The sequence below is a fragment of the Trachypithecus francoisi genome, unplaced genomic scaffold (assembly GCF_009764315.1).
Source record: "Trachypithecus francoisi isolate TF-2019V2 unplaced genomic scaffold, Tfra_2.0 Lachesis_group21, whole genome shotgun sequence".
NCBI classification, from domain to species: Eukaryota; Metazoa; Chordata; class Mammalia; order Primates; family Cercopithecidae; genus Trachypithecus; species Trachypithecus francoisi.
Window position 1 is genome coordinate 17,436,106 of NW_022681467.1, and position 26,948 is coordinate 17,463,053.

Consider the following 26,948-nt stretch of genomic DNA (forward strand, 5'->3'; position numbering starts at 1 on the left):
AAGAAACTGTTCAACTGTCTTTCAAAGTGGTGGCATCATTTTGCATTCCCAGCAATGCATGGGAATCCCAGATGCTCTGCATTTTCACCCACTTGGTACCATCTAGTTTTTTTTTTCCTTCTTATTTTAGCCATGCTCGTAGTTGTGTGATAATATCTCGTTGTGATTTTAAAATGATGACTCTTAGTGATCTGTCAAATATTAGAGTACCATGTATTTCTACCTTTCTACCTTTAAATAAGTAATGTATTATTATGTCCTTTTTAAAAACAAGGCAAGAAGCCCAGACAGTTAAGTAAATCTACACAGTTATAACATGCAAAAGATCTGGTTTCAGAAGAAATACTCCCTCTACAAGGTTGCATATATGTACCTAATACCTACAAATATTAATATTACACCAATAATAATAATCACAACAGATTCCCATTTAGCAATAGGAAATAACTCTAATACCACATAACTTTTATGAGTAAAAAAATCATACCTTATTGATAATTCAAACACATGCATATGCAATTACATATATACAGTACTATACACACAGGTACATTTTATTACAAAAGGCAGTTTATCAAGCATATTTATAGTTTACATTTAATCGCAAAGAGAGGAGCATCTAATATTTTAGAAAACACAAAATTATACCAGTAACATTACATAATTGCATAACAATGATCTGATTATAAATATTAGCTGTTCCAAGGAAGATTTCCATTTTTAAACAACTCATTGACTTTTTATTCTGTTACTGCTTGTACTTTAAGAAAACTAAATATATGATTTGGAATTTTTAGCATGTCTGATTTCTTCCCACTTTGTTGTCATGTTTACCTACCTTCTGCTGCTGAGGATCATTTTATGCATTCCTTATCTATTCCCATAGATGGAACAGGAAATTAAATGTCTTTCCATGAAAAATAGTTATTTTACTCATTCAACAAATATTTATTGCATTCCTAGCAAGCTGGGAGGAGGGGAGGGGTAGTGGTTACCACTTGAGATAACTGGCCTTGGCAAGCGTGTCACTCATGAAGTGACTTATGAACAAAGACCTGAGAGAAGTGAGTGAGTCAGCCTCAAGAGACTGAGAGGAAGAGGAATACAGGGAGTGGGACCAGCAGATGCAAAGCCCTTGAGGGGAATGCTATATTCTGCAAGGGTGGAGAGACCAATGTAGCTGGAACACAGCAAGTGAACGAGGAGGACACCAGAAGGAGATGAAATCAGAAAGGTAAAAGAGAGTCAGATCATATAAAAAGACAATGATTGGATCTGATTTTCAATTAAATGGGAAGCAATCAGAACATTCTGAGCAGTAGTTGCCTGGTCTGACCTCAGTTTTAAAGGAACACTTTGTCTTTTGGAGAACTGACTACAGCAGGGCAAGAATAAAGCACAGAAACCAGTTAACAGGCTACTGCAAGAGTCCAAATGAGTGATGACAGTGGTGTGGTCAAAGGCGGTAACAGTTAACATTGGTAAATGCTGTTGGATTCAGCACACATTTTGAAAACAGAGACAACAGCATTGGCTGATGGACTGCATTCAGACGTGTAAGAAAGGGAAATGATTTCAAACCCAGCACTGAAAAAGTTAAAGAAACTACAATCACTTAGTCTGAAAAACAATGAATAGTTTTAACTTGAATCTTTAAGAAGCTAAAACACAGTGACATACTAAGTAGCTGGTATCCATTTTTGAGAGTCAAGAGTGAAAAATGGGAAACTGAGACTGTCATTTTCAATAACTAACTTTGGGAACATCTGCTGCTATCACCAAGGGAAAGTCACTGAGAATTCTGAATAAAGATCAAAATCAGAATACCATTCTCTCTCCCTGCCCTTGATGACTTTTATGTAATATATTCCCGATGAGCTACTGTAGGCTGAGATTGACAGGAATCAGCCAGAAGATGGATTAACAACAGATAAGCAGGTTGATTGAAATGTAAATAGATGAAGATTAATGCAGTGGAGAGCACGAATCAACATGCAGGAAGAGATAAGACTCAAAATAAGTAAATTGTAATTTTAAAAGTTTTGCATGCTGTAACAATTGTCTGAAATAATAAAAATCTGGGAGACCTGGCATGTAAAATACCAATTTTTGTTCATTTCTCTCAGAAAATTAAGGATGCTGTGAAGATCAAAACTATTTGTTATGAATATAACTTAGTGTTTCAAGACTAAGAATAATGCTTTTAAAGAAATTCAGGACAATTTTGAAGAACCAGAGAGATTGGAATTTTAAGCGGTACCGGAACAACTTCCCCTAGATTTCAGTGTCCCCACCATCTGAGATTCAAGAGTGAAAGACACAGTGCTAGGCTAACAGGGTTCTCAGGATTCCATCCGTGATGGGAACACTGAAAAAGCCACTTGGGCAAATACTCAAAAGTACCGTCCTTTAGGTTTATTCTCAAAGTTATCTTACATGGGGTTTCTACACTGTTTAATAAATGCTTATTGAATGAATAAATGAAACTTTCCACCACTGTTGGGATGGGGCAGGGTAGGAAGAAAAACACACCTCCATTTTCATATCCTTCTTTCCCAAGGCAAACCCAATGTACTTCCCTAGTTGTGATTCTAGTTTAGTGTTACAATCCAGAGCTTTGAAGCCTATAGCTTCTAAAGAAATGAACACACAAAAAAGACTAGAGACTAGTTTGGAATTTCTTTTAAAAGTACTTCAACATTTATTAACACTTATTAATAGAGTCCATTTGCAATATTATCTTCTTGCTCCTCACACCATATGAGTATAGACCTACCTTATCTAAGCACTTCTGAAATCCTAAAACTCTCCCATGAAATCACAAGCCATGTGATATCCCTCTCAACACTGAACATACAGCGAAGATTAAATGAGAGTCAAAATAGCCCTCTACTATTTTCATAGATGGCCTTTAAGAAAGAGAATACAATGGTAAATCAAAATTTGAGAAGACAGTGATACGCTGGTGAAAGAATTCATTGCTCATTCTTCTATTCCAATTTGTTGACACACTGTCTCCTCTATTCCTCATGAGTAGGGTACAATCTTAATGATTCCCTTCTCTGGAACTGAGATAATCTAAGGACAAGTGAGTGACCAAAAATATCCTATTAATATGACTACTCAGCCACATCATAGTATCCATTCCAAGATAAAAACCATAACTCTATTTAATAGCACAAAGCCCTACATTTATTCGCATCTTACAAGAGATCATTCAGGAGACTGAAGCAGCTAGCTAAATCATCTTGACCTTATTTAATTTACCATTCTTTTCTTACATTAGTTCTGCTGCAGAAATAGGACTGAAATTCCCTTTCAATAACTCCCTGACAACTTAGGATCAGAAAGAATAAATTACTTTGTTGATTCCCCATATTCCACAAAGAAACAGAACCAGTAATTGTAATACCATTTAATATCAAACCTACCTTCTTCTCTTGCTTCTATTTTTACAGCAAGATAAATGTTGACCAAAAGTACACTATGTGATTTTTCTTTTGTTTCAATGTTCTTTTATTGTATTTGTTTTGAGAGGGGGGAATGTGTTCTAGAGACAGACACCTCTGAGATAAAACATTGCTTTTTAGAAAACAGTTGGCAAATGCTGACTTAGAACAAAGTTAAGAAAAAGCTAAGTATAAATGATACAAAAACCTTAGTTATATCTCTCAGACTATATCTAGAGGGAACTAACATGTTTACCACAGGAATTCAGTTGTTAACTTGCTCATGCAGAGTTCTTCTGTTGAGAAATGATGATGGTTCTCAGCTCAGAAGTTCTCCTGACTCAGCATAAGGTTTTGTTTTCTTTCTCTTTTTTTTTTTTTTTGAGATGGAGTTTTCCTCTTGTTGTCCAGGCTGCAGTGCAATGGCGCATTCTCAGCTCACTGCAACCTCTGCTTCCCAGGTTCCAGCAATTCTCCTGCCTCAGCCTCCCAAGTAGCTGAGATTACAGGTGCACACCACCATGCCCAGCTAATTTTTGTATTTTAGTAGAAACGGGGTTTCACCATGTTGGCCAGGTTGGTCTCAAACTTCTGATCTCAGGTGATCCACCAGCCTCAGCCTCCCAAAGTTCTGGGATTACAGGCATGCGCCACTGTGCCCAGCCTGGTTTTGTTTTATTTCTGTTTGGTGACAGGGGGGTTTGATTTAAGCCTCTCCAGGAAATTCCTATACAGGTCCCAGGGTGGTCTAGGCAGCAATATCCGATGAAAATAAAATGTGAAGTATATGCATAACTTTAATTTTTTAATTGCCACATTTGACAAGGTAAAATCAATTTTTAATATAATATTTTTCATTAATCCACTATATCCTAAATATTATTTCAACATGTATTCCATATATTACACAAAAATTAATGAGATATTTTACATTATTTTATCATGCTAAGTCTTTGAAATCTGGTGTGTATTTTATACTTGCAGACACATTTCAATTTGAACTGGCCACATGGTGAGTGCAAAATAGCCATATTGCAGCAAGCCATGCCCATATTGGACAGCACAGGCCCTAGGACAGAATCTGTGAAATTGCTTAATGGGTAGGCAGTGAGTTGTAGGTTGACAATAATAAAGTCTCTCTGCTGCAACCAGGTGATCAGAAGAAAGACAACTGGAGAGGCCCACATGGTCTTTGACCTGGAGGCATCTAATAATTCTCTAAGTTCTGGTTATTATAAAAATTTAACTCTTCTCTAATCATTACAGCCCCAGGCATTTAACCCATTAATGTGCCAAGAGCTCTGTAAATAAATTTGTATTTTGCCACATTTGTGGAAAATATTAATCTACCAGTTTTCTTACTACATTGAGCATCTTGCTTTCTTGCATCTTACATTGCCTACATCTCTTATATTCCCTTTGGGCTTTGTCGCTATACTGTACTGAAGAAATTCAGGTCTAAATTCAATTCAGAACTCTAGCTCTCATCTTGAAATCTAATCATGAACTACACCTCAAGATAAATTTCTAAAATAACACCTCCACTTACTGAGAACCTTTGTACTAAATATTCTGCTAGGCCCTTCATAAATAAAACCTCCAACCCACCAAAGACAGGCTTTATTACCCTCAAGACAGCAAGTTAACCTGATGCCAGAAGAGGTTGATAACCTGCCGAAGGATCACATGAATAGTTTTGGCTACCCCTAATCTTCATGACTTTCTACAACCCTTCTTTGCCTTGGTTGAATAACAGTAGCCAATGTCCTCTTATACCTAAATTGTCCACCCAAACATCAGTATCTTTCCATAGCCTGAATTCTGAACACCAATTCCTACTTTATTCCTTTAGGGACAGAAACCAGCAAGGAAGCAACAACCATCTGTCACTACTGAGCTTGCAAGGAACAGGGGAATAACTTTCCTTCATCAAAGTCCAAGATAAAGAAATTCACTGAGTGCCACCCACATTACACAATCCTCCCACCCAGGTGTCCATTTACATGCCCAGAAGTCATTTTAATTGCAAATTAGAGGTCACCCCTGATAATATGGCCCTCCTATTCCATTGTCAGGGCACTCTGGTCCCCAAAGTCATTAGTGCAAACTTGTTTCAATTGCTTTTGACTCTGCCTGCACACACAGATTTCTCTGTAGGGACCTCTGCTATAACAAGTTTCTGCTCCCCACACATAGACTGTTGCTAAGGAGAAAAGAGTTCTGCCTCTGTAATTACTACAGTACCTGAAATTCTTCTGTAATCTCTACCAGTCCTTTAGTTAACATCAAGAGCCCCTTTCTGCTTAAAACTGTAACGTCTGCTTTTTGCACTCCTAAGCAAGGCTCATCAAAATTTTTCTGATGCAAGGTTGTCTGAATTAGAAAAATTTTCAAGCTAACTTTATCTCCAAAACCTCTTTGTTTTTCAAAACATTCAACCCCTCCCCAGGCATGGTTTTGCCCCCACAGTTAGGCAAGATGAATCCTGAAGCCAGTTGTCTGAGACTGTATTAGTCAGGGTTCTCTAGAGAAACAGAACCAGCAGGATATAGAGATATAAATAAAATGAGATTTATTCTCAGAATTGGCTCATGCAGTTAGGGAGGCCAAGAAGTCCCACAATCTGTTGGAGAGCCAGGAAAGTTGGTGGTGTAATTCAATAAGAGTCCAAAAGCCTGAGATAGGGGGTCAGGGGGATTGATGGGATCCCAGTCTGAGTCAAAAAGCCCAAGAACCAGCAGTGCCGATGTCCAAGGGCAGAGCAGGAGATGATGGATGTCTAAGCTCGAGCAGAAAGAGAAGAATTCACCCTTTCTGCGCTTTTCTTCTATTCAGCCCCTCAATGAACTGCTGATGATACCTGCCTGCACTGGTGAAGACACTCTTTTCTACTCAGTCTACCGATTCAAATGTTAATCTCTTCTAGAAACATCCTTACACAGACACAGCCAGAAGTAATGTTTTACCAGCTATCTGAGCAACTCTTTGCCAAGCCGGGTTGACGTATAAAATTAACCAGCACAGAAACCTTGCTCCTTAAAGGTGCCCACAGACCAGCGGCATCTGCATCAACTGGAAGCTTGTTGGATGTGCAGAATCTACATTTTAACACCGACTCCAGGTGATTCATATCCACATTAAAGTGTGATAAGCCCCAGTTCCACACAAAGCTAAAAAGAATATGCAGGATGATTTTGTAAATAACCAGGAAGTTGATGCAAACTGCAGTTTTTCATTTAACTTCTGTTAAGCAATGAATTATTAGGCTTTGTTTGTAACCCTATTTTTCTAGACTAAAATTGGACTAAAAATGAAATCATTTCCAGAGAAAAAACTAAACTTCCTAATGTGATCTTAAAATCTTGCCGTTGCCTCACTTAGTAAAGTAAAAGTTTACAGTCTGTGACCCATTGCTTACTGCACAAAAAGAGAGGTACTAACTACTAAAAGATTTCTGCAAAGAAGCATTAGGACAATGCATGAAGTAACTGTAAAGCAAGCAAACAAACAAATGTCTTCTCATAATTAGCAAGCCCTATGGACTTTCCTTTTATAATCACTGCAAATATTATTAGAATGATTTATGAGAGATACAATTTTATGATATAACTGCATCCATTTGGGTCGAAGTAAGGAAATTAAAAAAAGGTTGATTTTAAAGCTATGTGAAACTGTTTTACAGGGAAAAAAAAAAAAAATGTAGCTAAAATTTCCTGAATTTAGCCTCCAGTGTTTTTGTGTTGGAAAATATATTTGTAAAATACAAACATCTGAACAGCAAGGCCTATATATTAATTAGACAAAGTGAGTCAATTTGGAGTCATTTTATTATAAACAACACTCTATACATTGTTGTCCCAACAAAAAAGTGGGAATCATATTTCTTCTAAAGTGAAAATGTATATTTTACTTCCTACTATTTCACTATCCTACTCAAGGCAGTCATTTCTTTACTTATAATCACTCAGTTGTTTAAAAACACGAAACACCAAGTTCACAATGAACATGTATAAAGAGTGATAGCGCCGGGCGCGGTGGCTCAAGCCTGTAATCCCAGCACTTTGGGAGGCCGAGACGGGTGGATCACGAGGTCAGGAGATCGAGACCATCCTGGCTAACACGGTGAAACCCCGTCTCTACTAAAAAATACAAAAATCTAGCCGGGCGAGGTGGCGGGCGCCTGTAGTCCCAGCTACTCCGGAGGTTGAGGCAGGAGAATGGCGTGAACCTGGGAGGCGGGGCTTGCAGTGAGCTGAGATCTGGCCACTGCACTCCAGCCCGGGAGACAGAGCGAGACTCCGTCTCACAAAAAAAAAAAAAAAAAAAGTGATAGCTTCCAATTTTTTTATAAAAGCAGTTCATGCTTAAAGATACTATATCCCATACTTTAAAAAAGATAGTAACGTTGGTTTTGAAAACTGTAATAGGCCGGGCGCGGTGGCTCAAGCCTGTAATCCCAGCACTTTGGGAGGCCGAGACGGGCGGATCACGAGGTCAGGAGATCGAGACCATCCTGGCTAACACGGTGAAACCCCGTCTCTACTAAAAAAATACAAAAAACTAGCCGGGCGAGGTGGCGGGCGCCTGTAGTCCCAGCTACTCGGGAGGCTGAGGCAGGAGAATGGCGTAAACCCGGGAGGCGGAGCTTGCAGTGAGCTGAGATCTGGCCACTGCACTCCAGCCTGGGCGACAGAGCGAGACTCCGTCTCAAAAAAAAAAAAAAAAAAAGAAAACTGTAATATTCTGATCATTAGGTCTAATGGACTAACACTGAGAAAAGCTAGAATATAGATGAAATGATGCCACAGTATTCAAAAAGAGATTGTCAAGAAAATCAGCGACCAAATAGCCAAATACTCTCGAAAAGTTACAATGTTTTCAATAATATAAACATTCCCAAAGATCAAAACATACGTTCATTATTTGTCTGTTAACACACAATATGACTTAAGAATCCTATTTTTCTTGATGCATATCTCCCATTCTTGAAACAGTAAAATTTTAAAAAGACATAGGTCTTTTTTCAAGAGTCACCTCTTGAGAAAGCCCTGTCCTACCAACCTATTCAAAATGGTAGCCCCAACTTGTCACTCTTCATCCCCTCACACTTAGCACCCGCTAATCTAATATTCACATACAGCTTTCTAGTACAAATGCCGTGATTCTTTGCCTAAGAGCTTTCTCTAGCTGAGGAGTTGTGTTCATTTTGGCACAGGGGGCAGGCTGGAAATGACCCTGGGCAGCTCTCAACCAGACGGATCAGAGTTAGTGGGAAAGGAACCAACCTGTATCCTTCTACAGGAAAATTCTGAGGCATGTTCTACACTGGTCCTCAGTGGATTGGGCCCTAGTTGCACACAGTTGTAGTTTCACTCTGTGAAAACAAACCATTTATTGGCTTCCTTCATGTCTCTGTCTCACTTTCCTACTCTTCTACCAGTATTTCCTGCGATCATCTTTCCAATAAATCACTTGCACTCAAATCTTTGTCATGGTGTCTGCTTCACAAGGAATCCAAGATAGCGTCCATCCCAGCTCCTAGCACAGTGCCCAGCACATGGTAGATGCTCAATAAATATTTGTTGAATGATGAGTGCACATGTATAGTTAACCTTCACCTCAGCAATGATGCTAACCAAGAAGCATTTTGCATATTGCCTGAAAGCTTGTTTTACATATAGATGATTAGCCCTTGTTTCCAACTACAACATAGATTCTGAGAGGGGCCTGAGATCTGCATAGCCCCCTTTTGGGCAAAAGTGCTAATTAACGTATAGGTGCTCCAACCTGAGCTGTAGCATATAAAGGCTCTGTGTTTGCATTAAAACTCTGCTACCACTGTCTTGAAATTCTTTTTTTCTTTTTTTTTTTTGAGATAGGGTCCTGCTATGTCACTCAGGCTGGAGTGCTGTTCACGGTAGCCTCAACCTCCCAGGCTCAAGCAATCCTCCCACCTCAGACTCCTGACTTACTGGGACTACAGGTGTGCACCACCATGCCCAGCTAATTTTTTTGTTTGTTTGTTTTTGTAGAGACAGGGCCTCACAATGGAGACCCCGGTGATCACACCACTGCACTCCAGCCTGGGTGACAGAGCAAGACCCTGTCTCAAAAAAAAAAATCCAGACTCTGACGGCTATCTTTAAACCAAACACAAAACACAGGCAGGACCTTTCTGAGTCTAGAACCCTGTGCATTTCCACAGGTCACACACTCATGAACTTGGCTCTGCCAAAAACTCATCAAGAAGAAACTGCCAAAGACCTCCTAAGAAACCTCCCTTGGCACTGATTATTCTCAAAGAGAAATGACAGTGTGATCTTTTATATTAGGTTAAGTCATCACAAAACTATACAAGGTGTAACAGCAGAAATACTTGTGGGCAGCTCTTCAGAGCAGTTCGGCTCATATCACCTCAAACTTCCCGAGCCCCCATGGAATCAATCATGCCACACAGCTCCCCACTGCTGGCTCGATGGCTCACTCTGCTAAGAACTCCATGACTGCAATTACCTTGTTGAGTCCCACTGTTTAAACACACAATTCACAATTATATAGCTGAAAGAGATAGGGAACCTGCTTTTAGATGCAAAAGGTCTCAGGATCTATTTCAAGAAAAATCCATTCCCGTTAATCACTCAGTGGTCTGGTGGTGGCACAGCTAAAAATTCAGAAGGGTTCGGCAGAAAAATGACAGAGGGGCAAAATGGCCTGCTAGCATCATACCTAAGCTCTAAGGATGTGTATATTAAAAAAAAAAAAAAAACATACAGAATGAAGTAATATCTGGACATAGTCATGACCACAGCAGACCTATAGAAATATATTTGAGATAGAAAAATGGTTTAGCACCACCTGTACCTGTGAGATGCTTAATATACATTTTGGAGGTGCTGGAGGGGAGAAGGGAGAAGCGGTCTGTATTGTAGGTCCCTAACAGAGGGACTTGGGGTGTATTTCCAAACAAAACTAACCACAGACCATTGATTTGCCATATAACTGGTAGGACTAGGTACAAACAGGACAGATGGAGAAATAGCAACTTAGAATTCACTTAAAATCCAACTAACCACTGATTATGTTAGTCTGTTCATGATTCTATAATAAAAAAGCACAGACTGGGTAATTTATAAATAATATAAAGTTGGCCGGGTGCGGTGGCTCAAGCCTGTAATGCCAGCACTTTAGGAGGCCGAGATGGGCGGATCATGAGGTCAGGAGATCGAGACCATCCTGGCTAATACGGTGAAACCCCGTCTCTACGAAAAAATACAAAAAATTAGCCGGGCGAGTTGGTGGGCGCCTGTAGTCCCAGCTACTCGGGAGGCTGAGGCAGGAGAATGGCGTAAACCCGGGAGGCGGAGCTTGCAGTGAGCCGAGATCCGGCCACTGCACTCCAGCCCAGGCGACAGAGCGAGACTCCGTCTCAAAAAAAAAATAATAATATAAATTTATTTCTCACAGTTCTGGAGGCTGCAAAGTCCAACATCAAGGCACCAGCAGATTCAGTGTCTAGTGAGGTCCTGGTCTCTGCTTCTAAGAGGGCACCTTGAATACTGTGTCCCTATGTGGTAGACAGCACAAAAAAAAAAAAAAAAAAAAAAAAGCCTATCTAGTTCCCTCCAGCCCTTTTATAAAGTCACTAGTCCTAAAGATCGCCTCCTAAAGATCCCATCTTTTAGTCTCATCATCACACAATAGTATTTAAGTTCCAATGTATGAATTTTGGAGGGAGACACAGATTCAAATCATAGCCCTGATATTCCACGTAATTTGTTTTACTACTGTATGCAAAATACTTCCTAAGGTTCATGTTTGTGTTCTATCCTGCTATAAAATGCAAAAGAAACAATTGTCTCTGTGTTGAAGTGTTAGTATTTAGCAGAACTGCATTTCATGAAAAACAGTCTACTGAATTAACCTCTGCAAGGTATAAAACACAGTACTATTACTTCATACTGGAGACTTCTAAACAATACAAAATCACTTCAAAGTATATCAAGGAGGAGGGGGTTAGTAGTTAGACATGTCTGGATTTAAGTCCCTTTCTGTCTTTTAAAGATTGTGTGACTTTGGGCAATTAACCAAGCTCCATGAGCTTCAGGGTCCTCTTATCGTAAAAGGAGAGCATACCCACCTCTCGGGGTTATTGTGAGGGAGAATACAGAGAATAATCAATATTCTTAAATACGAAATGTTCAAACAAAGCTCTCAATGTTCCCAGGAACCTGCTCCTTGCCTGCATCCTCCCTGCTCAGGCCCACATCCTCATAGTCATTTTTGACTCCTCCTTTATACCTGGTCTCCAGTCTGTCAGCAAATCCTGATGGTTAATCATTCAAAATATCCAAAATCTGATTCACTCCTGACCAACCCCAGCTCTATTAGTCTGTTCTCACACTGCTATAAAGAGCTGCCTGAGACTCGGTAATTTATAAAGAAAAGAGGTTTACAAATTGACTTACAGGTCCACATGACTAGGGAGGCTTCAGGAAACTTACAATCATGGCAGAAGGCAAAGGGGAAGCAAGGACCTTCTTCACATGGTGGCAGGACAGAGAAGTGTGAGCAAAGGCAGAAGAGCACCTTATAAAAGCATCAGATATTGTGAGAACTCACTATCATGAGAATAGTATGGGGGAAACCATCCACATAATCCAATCACCTCCCTCCCTTGACACGTGGGGATTACAGGTCCCTCCCTCAATACGTGGGGATTACAATTTGAGATGGGAGTTGGGTGGGGACACAAAGCCAAACCATATCACCAGTCAGCCCCAGTCAGCTTCTAGGTACCCTCACCTTCCAAATGGCCATTTGCTAATTTTCTTCCATGCTCCCACCTTTGCTCCCCTTCAATTTATTCTCAACACAGCAGCCAGACGACTCTGGTTAAAATGAAAGAACCACTCAAATTAACGAAGTCCTTACTTTGGACTAAAGCAGTGGTTCTCAACCAAAAGTGAGTCTGTGCCTTAGAGGACATTTGCCAATGTCTAGAGACATTGTTGTCACACCTCGGGGGTAGGGGAGAAGGTGTGCTCTATGGTTTAAAAGTTTGTGTCCAAAATTCATGTTGACACTTAATACCTAGTGTAACAGTATTAAGAGGCGGGCCTTTAGGAGGTGACTGGGCCATGATGGTTCTACCCTCATTAATGGGATTAGTGCCTTATAAAGGAGCTAGAGCAAACTAGCTAGGTCATTTTGTCCTTCTACCTTCTGCCATATGAGGATGGAGCAACAAGGCACCATCATGAAGCAGAGAGCTTCACAGACACTTAGTCTACTGGCACCTGGATCTTGGACTTTTCAGCCTCCTGAACTATGAGAACTAATTTTCTGTTGTTTATAAATTGCCCACTCTGTGGTATTCTGTTATAGCAGCATAAATGGACTGAGATAGTATGCTCCGGGCATCTAGTGGGTGGAGTCCCGGGATGCTGCGAAGCATCCTACGATGCACATGACAGCCCTCCACAATGAACAATTAACCAACCCAGAATGTCACTAGTGTCGAGGCTGAGAAGAAATTGAAGTGATTTGAATTCCCCTCCACCTCTCTGAATAAACCAGTCATACGCCCAACCCTCTCCAAGTTGAAGAAGGATGTCCTTGCTGTTCCTCACACATGACAAGTGACTCCCACACAGTGCCATTGTTCCATCTGCCTATAATGCTCTTCCCATTGTTATCTATAGGGCCAATTATTTCACCACCTTCAGGCCTCTGCCAATCACCTTATTTTAAATTACAATTTCCCTGGCTTTCCGTCCTTCTTCCCCTGCCTAATTTCTCTGCATTACCATTTGGCACACTTTTCATTTTACTTCTTGTTCATCTGTCTCCACTCCCTGGAATGTAAGCTTCACAAAAGCAGGGACTTGTGTCTGGTCAATTCATATTATATACCTGGCACGTAACAGTCACTCTTTGCTGCAATGAATGAAGAAATGTGTGAATGTTATCTTCTAGATGTAACTGAATTGTGGCTGGGAGAAATCTTCTAGTGAGAGATTCACTACCAGGGCCATATTTACAACCGGCTTTGTATTAAAACTGAGAGACCTATAAGAATAATTCCTAAATGAACTCAAAATGCCTTCATGTAAAACACATGGAGAATAGTAAGAGGAACCTGGACAACCCACCCTTGAACATTCTTTCAGTCACAATTCACTCATGTGAAGGTTTAAACTATAGGATGATATTTGCCTATGGAAATTATTTTCCAACTAAAACTTAGTTTGTATCATTGGAAAAATACAACTATAATTTTCAGAAGATAAAATGACAGAATATTTAAAAATCAGGACAGTTCTAGAACTCTGGGCTATACAGTAGTTTTATTTCCAGAGCCCATTCAACCAGTACTGTTTCATGGTCCTATGAAATACTGAACCCATACACAGCAAAGTTTTACACATAAGGGTCAGATATAACATAATGCTCACCCTCAGAGGGTTTACAGTCTGGCATGGAAGTTTACATAGTTATGTCCTTGAAATGAAGCAATGCACACCACGAAAACAGAAGACAGTAGAGTAAGCGTCTGTGATAAAGGAGGTACACAGACAGTGTCATTAGGGTCCTCAGCAGGGGTGTGCAAATGTTTTAGAGCAGGAAGTGGCCCTGGTGTTCCTTGAAGACAGACTATGGCAGTGGGTGGAGGCATGGCTGTGTTTTAAAGTGACAAGTAGCCCGGGCATGGTGGTTCATGCCTGTAATCCCAGGACTTTGGTAGGCCAAGGTGGACAGATCACTTGAGGTCAGGAGTTCAAGACCAGCCTGGCCGACATGGTAAAATGCTGTCTCTACTAAAAAAAAAATACAAAAATTAGCCAGGCTGCTGGTGGGCACTTGTAATCCCTCAGGGAGACTGAGGCAGGAGAATCACCTGAACCCAGAAGGTGAAGGTTGCAGTAAGCTGAGGTCACACCACTACACTCCAGCCTGGGTGACACAGCGAGACTCCATCTCAAAAAATAATAATAATAAATAAAAAATAAAATGACAAGTAGGGAAGTAGCAGGAAAGCAAATAAAAGGGTCACTGTGGTCAGGGCACCAAGGTCTAAGTGTCTGAGGCAAAGTACAGGCAAACCATCAGACGCAGGACTGATGGTTTCATTGGGGGTTTCCTGTACCTTCAGGAGGGAGCTGGGCTGGAAGAAAAGAAATGCATTTAGATAAACAGGCTGGGAAGAGAAGCACAAGATAATTAGCTAGAAGTAGAAGGAACCTGCAGAGAGAAAAGAACTCAGTCTGCAAAGTGGACCTGGACCACCCCACTGGAAAGGAGAAGGGGCAGCAGCTCATTTCGCATGTGGCAAACCACTTGAGTTGTCCATATCCAGAAGGCACAAAAATGGCCAGACAGGAAAGACAGAGAAGTGAATTCACTGGATGCCATGACCTCTGGGACAATTTAAGACACTTCATAAAATTAAAACACCCAGTGTTTTCTTTGGGTTTACTAATTGGTTTCAGATAAGTGGAATTAAAAGTACATGATTATTTTTCCATGGATGTTAAAGTGGCCATTTCCTGAAAAGAGCCTTGTGCCAATTAAAACCCTCTGAAGATCAAATGGAAGCTTCTGGAATGAGTTGTCAGAGACTAATCTGTCATTGTAAGAAAAAACAATCAGAATGGGTTTTGACAAATATTATTTTTTAAAAAACTTTCTCTTGACTCTTATCTCATAAGTAGATACGTAAAATGTGAAGTCTGAAACCCATACCACTGCAAAAAAAAAATGGCTTTAGGGTGTGTTAAACACGATTTTTTAAAACAGGCATCCAAGGTCAAGGGACAATAAGGGTTCACCCACCACCCTTGCTTGGGCATTCATTTACTCAACAAATATTTACTGAATCACTACTATGCATGAGGCACTTTTCTAAGTGCTTGGTGAACATCAGTACATAAAACAAAACTGCTACCACTATGGCATTTACATTCTAGAGAGGGGGTAAATGCTAAACATGATAAATAAATTACACTATATATTAAAGGATGGTAAATGCTATGGAAAAAGCAAAAATAGAGAACAGAGTAGGGGTTAATAAGAAATCTAGGTTTATAAATGAGCAAAGACTAAGGAAACAAGAGAATTAGCCATGTGGATAAGTGGGGGAAGACAGAGCATTACTGGGAGAGGAAGCAGCCACAGCAAAGACCCTAAGATGACAGCAGAGCAGCGAGGAAGCCAGTGTGACTTAAGCCCAGTGAGCTAGAGATGAGGTCACGCAGAAAAGGAGTCCGATCACACAGGCCTGGTGGGCCACGGTAAAGACTCTGGCTTTTACTCGGAGTCAGATGAGGAACCCTTGGAGGGCTCTCAGCAGGGAGGCTCAGGAGTTGACTTACACTTAGTCAGTCATTTTGGGTGCTGAGTGCAGAATGGACTACGGGGAGGGGTCAATGTGGGGAACAAGCCAGGATGAGAAGAGACCAGTCATCCAGGTGAAAGAGAACCTGGCTCAGGCCAGGATGGCAGCAAGGGAATTAGGGAAAAGAAGGTGGGTACATTTTGAAGGTAGAGCAGACAGAATTTACCATACCACGTGTGAGTGTGAGAGAAAGAGAGGAGTCAAGGATGATTTGAAGAACAAAACTGAATAATATGCCCTTTCTAAATTTCAGTATAAATTTTTTAAAAACTATAGAAAATGTTATCACTCAGTCAAACACTAGGTTTCTATTTAGCGCTTGCTATTTAATAGGGGATTCCCTTCCAGGGAGTTTTTCCACAAGGAAGCAAAGTCTTAGGCTGGGCATGGTAGCTCACACCTATAATCCAAGCAACTTGGGAGGCTAAGGCAGTAGGATCTCTTGAGGCCAGAAGTTCGAGACCAACCTGCACTACACAGTGGGGCATGGTGGCACACACCTGTAGTCCCAGCTACTGGGGAAGCTGAAGCAGAAGGATTGCTTGAGCCCAGGTGATCAAGGCTGCAGTGGGCTATGATTGTACCACTGCACTCCAGCCTGGGTGACAGAGTGAGACCCTGTCTCAAAAATATAAATAAATAAATAAATAAGTAGTAAAGTATTCATGGGCAGATGGGCAGCAAGTTGCAAGTTTCACTCAGGTGTGGTTCTGTCCCAACAAAAAAACTAGAGTATTTTACAGTAGGGCTAGCATTACACAAATTAAATGTACAACTGTCAAGATTTTTAAAACAGCTCCTAGATGTATGTGTTATATGTATGCAACACATAAGATCACCTGACAGCTCATAAATCGGTTCATAGTGGCAATGTTTTATTTCCCTAAGAGTCAACTAGCTGAATTAAAAAAAAAAAATTGCCTCCTAATCATAAAAATCAGAGGCTTTTTGTTTGTTTCTGAGGCACAATGCTGGGTCACCACCCTCAAATGGTTCCTTTCTATGCTAATTTAAATTTCAAAATAACATAAAACCTATGCGCATAGTAATATTATCAATCTGAAGCATTTCTAGAACTGAAGAAACCATGGATGGCTTCCCAAATGGAGCACCTGCAATGACATCACCACACAGTGTCCACCATTCTGGGGGTTTCACCTGGAACTTTAAAGAAAGTGCTTATGAAAGTAAAGGAAACATTCACCAGAAAGCCACTTTGACTCATTCTGAGCCAAATAAAGCATTCTACTCAAGTAAAATAGGAAAACCCAGCTGAAATAAAGCCATAAAAAAAGCTAAAGAATGCTGATCCCTTTTCCATTTTTTTCCCATGACCACAATACTGAGATGGTCATCTCTGAGCAAGGATCGCCTACAGAATCATTGCAGAAGGTGGTGGGGGTTAAAGTCAAAGTAGGAAATAGGATGCCTTCTACCTTCAATTTAATTCCTTCTTTTTTTTTTTTTTTTTTTTTTGAGACGGAGTCTCGCTCTGCTGCCCGGGCTGGAGTGCTGTGGCCGGATCTCAGCTCACTGCAAGCTCCGCCTCCCGGGTTCACACCATTTTCCTGCCTCAGCCTCCCGAGTAGCTGAGACTACAGGCGACTGCCATCTCGCCCGGCTAATTTTTTGTATTTTTTAGTAGAGACGGGGTTTCACCGTTTTAGCCAGGATGGTCTCGATCTCCTGACCTCGTGATCCGCCCGTCTCGGCCTCCCAAAGTGCTGGGATTACAGGCTTGAGCCACCGCGCCCGGCTAATTCCTTCTTTGAAACGTCCCATCTTCTGGTATCTTCCAATGGCTTTAGATTTTTTAAATTAATTCTGCCTCTTTTTGCAGGAAAAGAAAGTAAACTTGCAAAAACTGATAGTGCAGGGAAAGTAGCTCACATTAAACCAGATTCTCCAGTTTATAAATATATTTACTACAGAATTTTTTAATAGCTTCATAGATTAATCCACTTGTATCTGGTTATAAAGACCCAGGGTATAAATATGTTACAATGAGCTATATGAAGTTACTAATATTTAATCATTTTGATCAATAAAAACAGCAATTTCATGTGGTTCAGCCTAATACCAGTGAGGTATCAGGACATCTGATGTAAAATTAAAATAATGTTTTCCAATAACACACATGAACAGTTAAGTGAGATTCCATTTTCCCTGATTCAATTTGCATACAACTTTAAACATCTGTATACAATATTTCCAAAAACCATTAAAAAACACTTAAAATATTACTTATCACTAATTACAACTACAAACAAGAGAAGTTAAAAATAATGATAAATTAGACCAGCATTCTTATCTAAATAAATACCTCTAGCTTGATGGTCCTTTTTGATATTACTCCAAAACTTAAATTTAAAAATCTAGCAGCTCTTTCTTCTCTCTTACATGTGATCATGGAAAAGAGTTTCTACATCTTCTGTGGTATCACAGCCCTTTCTCCCATGCCTCCCACTCTACCTGGTTTTAGAGTTGTACCTCCATCTTGTTCTGGAGAAGCCTCGCCAGCCCTCATCATTTCCTCCTTCCCAGTACTAACTGAGGGAGGGAGGGACATGTGACCATTGTGTAGTGGTAGATGGGCTTAGTGACCCAATCTGGAGTTACCCCATTACGCTCGGGGTACCTTGGCTGGGACACCAACAATACAGCACATTCATGAGATGGGTGAGCCCCAGGCTTCCCTGGGCTGTAAGAGGGACTTGGGCTGGAGAGTTCGAGAAAACTCTGGGATGCCACTTATGTTTGGACATCTTCCAGGGGCAGGGGAGATTTCAAATGGTGCTCTCCCTGCAGTTTAGTATACACAAACAGATTCTTCCTACTTGTGCTATGAGGCAGAGCAGTGTGACTCCCTGACCCTCGTGGAAAGACACGTTGAATCCTGAAGTCACTGGGTGGTAACTTCAGGCCCTGTAAGCATACTGTAGATATGACTGAAAATGAGCAATTAGATGTGACCAAAACAGAATGGGTATTTCTTACTTTTCCTTCACGTGATCCCCAAACTGTTGCTGCTGGTAGTGTCTTAGAGCATGTGAAGGGCTCGGTTGAGACAGCTGAGAAGAGAGAGCTACACCAGGAAGTCTCTTAGCCTGTCGGCAGAGGGCCAAGGTTTCAGCACTGGGTGACCCAACTAGTCCCAGTTTAAAAATCAAAAGTCCCATGTCCCCGGTGCCTAAGCTGGGAGCTCACTTCCTAGTGACAACAGGTCAACCACCTGCCCCTCAATCGCTACCTTTGCCAGAAGCTCCCTGTCACTTGCTATTATAGCCCTGCTATTTGTTGAGGAGAAGTCTGTAAACCACCCATCCATGCACTCAGTAAATACTACAGATGCATTTTCTGTAATAGTACACAGGTTCCCGGGTTACTGAGACTTGGGTTAGGCCCAGGGATGATTGAGCAAATTCCCCAAAACCCTCACTTTTAGACAAAAAAGGAAGAATATGCCTCCCGTAGACACTTCAGTCTGGTATAATGGGTAGTTTGCAGCCCAGCCAACTTTAAAGAGTTATTTTAACTTTGAAAGCCCCAGATGCAGGTGACTGATAGCCCAAGGATGAGAAAGAACCCTTAACCCTTTACTCACTTTACATGGGATAAACCAATAGTCAGCAGCTAGCTACAAGAATGGAACTCAAACCTGAAGATGTTTAAAGGCAAAGAAGAACCAATTCTTCAACAAGGTAATTTTTATTGCTGTAAACCCACTCTAGCTAATGATCAATTCATTTACACAAAACTAGTTTTTTGAACATTTTCCATGGGCCAGGTTACAGGTGAGATGCTATGGACAAAGAACAACAAAACAGACACCTCCCTCCCAATGCCCATTCTCATGACTGTTACTAAAATCTATTACTCACTCTGCCCTTCCTTTTCTCAAAATCATTTCACGGAGTTAGCCCAAGGTCTGAAAGCAATTCCCTAGAACCCCTATTATTGATCTTTTTTCTCTCTTGTGGGATACTGTATTGGTGTTATTCTAGGAAACGCTACAGAACAATTATTTGTCTCACTTTGTTGTCCCTGCTAGGGACTGAACATTTGTGTCCCCCACCCCCAAATTTTCCATAATGAAGCCCCAATCCCCAGGGTAATGGTAGTTGAAGGTGGGGTCTTTGGGAGGTAATTAGAGTTGGATTAGGTCATGAGGATAGGGCCCTTACGATGGGATTTACAGAATTATAAAAGAAGAAGAGAGACAAATACTTCTACCTCCACCATCCCCCCACCTGAGTGCCATGTAAGGACAGTAACAAGACCATCTGCTAACCAGAAAGAGGGCCCTCTCCAGACATGGAATCTGCAGGCACCTTGACTGTGGGCTTCCAGCCTCCAGAAGTGTGAGAAAGAAATGGCTTTTGTTTATAAGGCACCTAGTCTATGGCATTTTGTGATAGCAGCCTGAACTAAGAGAGAGACCTAGAAGGTACAGGGAAAAACACCTAACCAATTAGGACTTGAAGAAACATTTCTGATTCCTGGGGACTATCAAGACTTACTTTGAGATACACCTTGAACAGTGATCAATATGGCAAGCAAAAACAACGCTTGGTACCCTGAACCTCATCTGACAGACACCTCATAAGATCTGAAGTCTGTTTGCAGAAATCAATTGGATCAGCACCATTTGGGAGGTCTCAAAAAGACTAATATCATGAATAGAATGTTAGTGAGGAGGGTGGCACAAAGGGCATGAGGTCAAAGACTTTTGATGACTCTCTATGAACGGCAACTGTTTGGACATCTCTGGTGGCTTTATCTTGGTCAGCTATTCAAAGCTTGGTTAAGGTCATAGTTTCCAAAGAACTTTCTCTGCAATACAATCAGGCACAACATATGGGTCCTGCGGCTTAAGTGCCTCACTCACAGTGGACTTATCATCTCCACAAGTCTCACTGCAGTAGTTGGCAAGTCCATATGGGATAATAAATTCAAGGACATTTGTTTATTTTTTTGTTCAAGTGCTTAAATAATTTTGTAGGAACAAAGTTTTCAAGGTATCACAGAAATAGCATCCAGACAGAATCACATTCCAAACTCCTTTCTAATGAGATGATTCTTGGGAAATCTGAGGACATTTTTCTTGCAAAATTTGCACCTGAAGTCCTTGAATGGGTGAAATGGCAGGAATGTGATCTTCAACCAAGGGAGGAATTGAGAACACTGAAGTTATTTGCATAGTCTTTGTGGCAAGGTTGATTGCACTCCAGCCCTCAGGTTAGCAAAAGTCCCACCTTTGTGTTAAAGGCAGCAGTTATATCAGAAATTACTTTTTCCCCTATGCATAAAGGAATTTGGGGTTGTAACACCAGTCATGGTAAACTGAGTTTAGGCAAGATGTAGCCCTAAAGAACTGACTTTAGCGTGCATTCTTCCACAGACCAATCCCATAAGATCACTAACTAATAAGTGCCCCAATTTGCAGAATTCAGATCATAGCACCAGCTTTATAATGGAAAAATTCCCCATCAAGAGGCTGATTCTACTTGTGAGATTTAAATCTCTGAACAATGAGTACTAATGCTCTTTTTTTATTTTGAAATTGTTTATTGTCAGAGCATAGGCTAGGTGATCTTGACTAATAGACCATCATTCTTTGGCCACTGGCCTATTGCCTAATTAGCTGGGGTGCTTGTTGTTGGGAAAAATGTGTTATTTTGAACTACAGAATACTTTATGTAATAATCCATCATAATACCAAGGCAGAGAAATTTTATTATGATGAATATTGGGGCCACAAGATTGTTAGGACAATACACGCTCCTGCTCAGAACTTTCTATTTCTCTTACTTTGATGCAAAGTGAGAGATTTCATCATGAAAATTCCAGAACATATGCTGATTTATGTCTAGCATTTAGAACCAAACATTCCTAAACAAGGCATCTGAAGCACAGCACAGCTCATGTTTTATAGTGAATTCTATAATTGTGTTTTTACCAATAATTCTTGCAGGTGGTTCTCCTTTTATTCCCTCATTCTCACCAGAGAAGGAATTTTATGGGGATGGTGTGTTTTGTTTCTTTCGTTTTACGTAAGGCAAATAGTTTTCAAATTTTCAAGCTGAAAAGAACCTGAGATAATCTATTCTAACCCCTAGCTTTGAGGAAGAGGACAGTGAGGTGTAGAGAAATGAAAACAAGCAAGCTTCATATAAAATGCTTCTTCATAACAGCTCTCTCTCATTCACTAAAACAAGCATGTACTCAGAGACTAACATGCCCACAAGTCTAGAATGCCAACCTTTGGCATACTTAACTCAGTATCAAGTGACTCATCTCCTTCCTCAGTGGAAAACCGGGGTAAATCTGCTGTATTCGTTTTCTATTGCTCCTGTAACAAAATTCAAACTAGTAGTTTTAAACAACACAAATTTATCATCTTACAGTTCTGTGGATCAGAAATGCAACATGGATCTCACCTCTAAAATCAAGATGGGAACAAGGCTTCATTCCTTTAAGGAGGCTCTAGAGGAATCATCTATTTCATTGTCATTCAAGCTTCTAGAAGCCACCCACATTCCTTGAAGTAATGGGGCCATGAGCCAAGGAATCTCATGGCCCTATTACTTCACCTTCAAAGCCAGCAATTATTGAGTCTCCTACTCCCTTTCATGCTTTGAACTCTCCCTCTCTCTTCTCCTCACTGTTTTACTTGCTCCTGGTTTACCATCACCCCAGCCTCTATGTGCCACTCTATTCATCTGCAGAATAGAAAAATACGCTTTCAAAGCCACCAATCTTAGAAAACAGTCCCCTATTCAAAATCCTTCAGTAATATCCCATTACCCATAACTGTGGTCCTCAAAAAATCTGTGCCTATACCCCCTAGACAAATCTAGAAAAACTCACCAAAAGTCAATTTTAAGTTATCTTAATTTTTTTATCATAAGTTCAAAAGGGTTGTTAAAGATGTAATTTCTGGAATGCTCTAAATGTTGACAGTTTACACATAATAGCTGTTAGATATATGTAAATGTATCTAGAATCTAAACACCATAATGATTTAAAAATAAGCAAGCTCACACTTAACATTTGTTTTATAATGTCTTTTTTCTATTTCTTTTCTACCTCCCCTGCAAAATTTTATCCTAATGAATACATTTTTGTGACTAAAAGTATTTTATTAGTTGATCTATCATATTTCCCTATATACAACAAAATATATACATAACTTAGAATTTTAAGTTTAAATTTACTTTGATTTTAGCCCCTAAGGGTGAAATAATGTCTTTTAATTAAGGTATACTCATGTTTTCACTAGTAGGCAATTGAGAAAAACCACATAAATATCATATTAATATAATTTTAGTAAATAATTATTAAATATAAAACTTTACTTGAAATATATCTCTTGATAAGATGGATAGGGTTTTTAAAAAATTAATCCATACATCTATGATATTACTTAACGCTAAAATAACAAAGTTTGAGCATCAATTTTATTCCAATTTTTCATTTTTCTTCACATAAGTGCTGATAAATGTTTTTTCCCTAAGAAAAGTTTCAATCTCTGAACTCCTTTTGAGTTTTACGCCACCACAGAAGGTGATCCAAATTCAAAATTATTTTTATTTATTTCATTTATTTATTTATTTATTTTTTGAGACAAAGTCTCACTCTTGTTGCCCAGGCTGGAGTGCCATGGCGCGATCTCAGTTCACTGCAACCTCCGCTTCCCGGATTCAAGCGATTCTCCTGCCTCAGCCTCCCGAGTACCTGGGATTGATTACAGGCTCCCACCACCACACCCAGCTAATGTTTTTGTACTTTTAGTGGAGATATGGTTTCACCATGTTGGTCAGAATGGTCTCGAACTCCTGATCTCAGGTGATCCACCAGCCTCGGCCTCCCAAAGTGCTGGGATTATAAGCGTGAACCACCTGGCCTGGCCAAAATTATTTTTAACTATCAACCAACTGATATTACAAATATGTTTTAAGCACAGTTTTGTTGCAGACATAGTGTTTTTCTGTTTAGCACTGGGAATGTTTTTATACCATAGGACAATGTACCAAATTAATTTTTTGGAAAGATGAGATAAGTATCTTCCTTCTATAAAATGAGATGAGGACAGGCAGGTGTTAGGCAGATCAGTTTTAAGAAAGAGTATACATAAAAGTTTAAAACATGCAAAGTAATCCCTGAAGAATCTCTGAGCTCTTGCATGTATCCCATTAGAATATTTTCATTTATGCCCAAGTGTATGCCTAAATTCATCTTGAAAACAAGTAGGATCAAATCAAAACATCTTTGCATACAACACAATGCCTTTCACGATTTGATGCAAGCTCACTTTCCATTTCCCACCCTTATCCATCTACACCCCTTTTCCAATACTAGCTTGAGAAACTGAATTACTTACATTGGTTCTAAGTTGCTTTCAAGGGGAACATGTGTCAAAATGACTTCCTCCCTTGATTACATTTTGCCCCCAAGCCTACTGCTATTTTAGACACAAGAGATGAGTCACTGAAATTTATACTAGCACCTTGGCCCTGTCTCAGTCCAGTCCCGGGGCTCTGCTTGGCATTCGACACAAATTAACAGCAGTAGTTTAATTAGTCATCAAATCTTTATGATAAAATCTATAAAACAAACCCAAACCATTCAATCATATGGTTTATTCCTGCACTCCAGGAACACTATTCAGCAATTCCAGCATTTCATAAACAGAGATGAGGTTATTTTTATTACTCTGCTCTCCTGCCCCTACTAACATGCTGCTTTTATTTCTATTGGATATATTTTTTTCACATTCTGCTTGGTGTCGCAATGACCTGTGTATAGATCTGACTTTTTCTGTCTCCATGGGGCCACAGCCATTGGTTCCATCTTCATTTGATTCCTTATTTGATTTCCAAGTCCCTCCTTGAAAAATCTTTCTTTCTTCGCCACTAGTCCATCATTGTTGCTCCTTATATAATCATTCTTCCTCAGTTTCCTCCATTTGCACTCCCTTTGCCCACTGCTTATCCCAGAAGTTCTTAAACTTTGCATGATACAATACCGGAAGTCACAGCCCCAGAACTGTGGTAGCTATCTTTCCCAAGTCAGAAGGAAAAAAGCTTCTAACAGTTTCCTCATGTTAGGGTTTCTATTATTTTTCTTAAAAGTTCACTATTTGACTGTCAGTAATGGCCAGCAAATGACTAAAGTAAACGAACAACAAGGAAAACACAGAAATTACTTATATGTAGTTTAAGGGTTTTGTGTATATGTTCATGGGTTGGAATTTTATGCATAAAGTAAGATCTCGTATTTTACTGTTAAAACTGGTGCTTCTTCATATGATATAATATGTATGCAATTCCCTGTGTGTGTGTATAATACACATTTACATATATATGTAATGTGTATATAATGTATATTATACATTATGTAATAATGTAAATAAATATGCAGTAGATAGCAACATAAAATTAAGTGTTTTTTCTATTTGTCTGATAACACATGTAAAAATGGCCTAGGGAAAATGCTCAGATACTGCTGGATGGAATGAAAATAGTTCAACCATTTTAGAAACCAATTTGGCAGTTTCTTATGCATCTGGTCATGCATCTACCACATCACCCAGCCATTCCATTTTTATTTACCCAAAAGAAATAAAAAATGTCCACACAAATATTTGTGCACAAATGTTCATAAGAACTTTACTCTTAACAGTCTGACACTGGAAATACACACATGTCCATCAATAGGTAAATAAGTGGTAGAATGTGCACACAATTGAACATTATTGAGCAATGTAAAAAATCTATAGAGGAAACAATAGCATGGAGGAATCTCTGAAACATAATTCTGAAAGGAAAAAGAACACACAGTTCTATTTGTATGAAATCCCAGAAAAAGCAAAAAGAATCTAAAAGTGACAGGAAAGCAGACTAGTGGTTGCCTGGGGCTAAGGGGTTGGGAAACGCAGACTTCAAAAAGACTGGAACAAGCTTTCTAAGGTGGCAGAAAGGTCCTAAATTGTGATTGTGGTGGTGGTGTACACGTTTGCTAAGACTCACGCAATGCAAAATGAGCACTAAAGATGGATCCATATCATTCCATGTAAATTATAGTTCAATAAAGTTAAGATATTTTACGAGGCCCAATGGACTTTTCACCAAATTTGGAGATAATGTCAGGGATGATCTGATTTGCTATGAATATGGGCTTATGTGGTAGATATGGGGTTTACTTTGAATGACTCTGCAGGAGGCAGATGAGGGGAGGCAGTAGAGCTTTTTTCCATAGAGTGAGCTGTCTATTCATTTTAAAGATTTCAGTGAGTTGATATCATATCACTTATTGGAATTGCCATAATTTTGTGGATGAGACGTGGACCTACCTGAGAGGAATAAATTGGTGCATTCCAGCATATCATTTGTATTTAGTTTGGCACAACTTGGGCTTTAAGCCTTATGGGTACACTCTTAAACTAAGAAGGACTATTTCTTCCTGATGCCAATCCACAGATTACTCTTTCCATGGTGAAATAAGGTTACTTGGACAGTTTATCGGAACTGAGAATCTTTAGTGCACTGTTTATCGAAACTGAAAATATTTGGAGAATGTAGTTTTTTGGAAGTGACATCCCTGGAAGCTAAACAAGTGAATCCATAAACTGATCTGGAGAATGAGACCTGGAAGAGATCACCCTTCTCCCCAGCACCCTAGTGTGACAATACAAAACACCGATGGTTCTTAAACTTGATTGCACTTCATCATCTCCTGGAGAGCTTGTTAGAACATAGATTTCTGGGCCCCATTCCCAGAGCTTCTGATCCAGTAGGTCTGGGGTGGGGTCTGACAATTTGCATTTCCAGCAAGTTCCCAGGTAACCCTGGTGCTGATGGTGACAATCAGTGCTGTATACCCGCTCTTCTGGACCTATGTCCTACTATAGCTCTGGGATGGTGTATCTACGAATCAACTAAAAAGAAATCTATTTATTTCACGAGCTACACCATCAGTATTCATAACAATAAAACAGGTCAAAAGAGAAAATTTCATGATTCTTAGAAAAGAAGACGGACAAATTGTTCCTGCTTCAGATAATTTGTGGAAAGATGAGTTTTTCTCAATTCTTAGATTACTAA

General features: G+C 39.9%; 1 protein-coding gene across 12 annotated transcripts in view; it reads right to left on the reverse strand.

The window, feature by feature from the left end:
* PLCB4 (phospholipase C beta 4) overlaps nucleotides 1-26,948 on the reverse strand; it is a 419,870-nt gene that overhangs the window by 281,864 nt on the left and 111,058 nt on the right. The window contains exon 1 of one of the 12 annotated variants that reach the window (XM_033185630.1): nucleotides 9,826-10,191. The exons of the other annotated variants lie outside the window; for them this stretch is intronic. The gene's annotated coding sequence lies outside the window, so the exon portion shown is untranslated. Of the gene's footprint in view, nucleotides 1-9,825; nucleotides 10,192-26,948 lie in introns of those variants that run through there. 12 annotated transcript variants of the gene reach the window in all.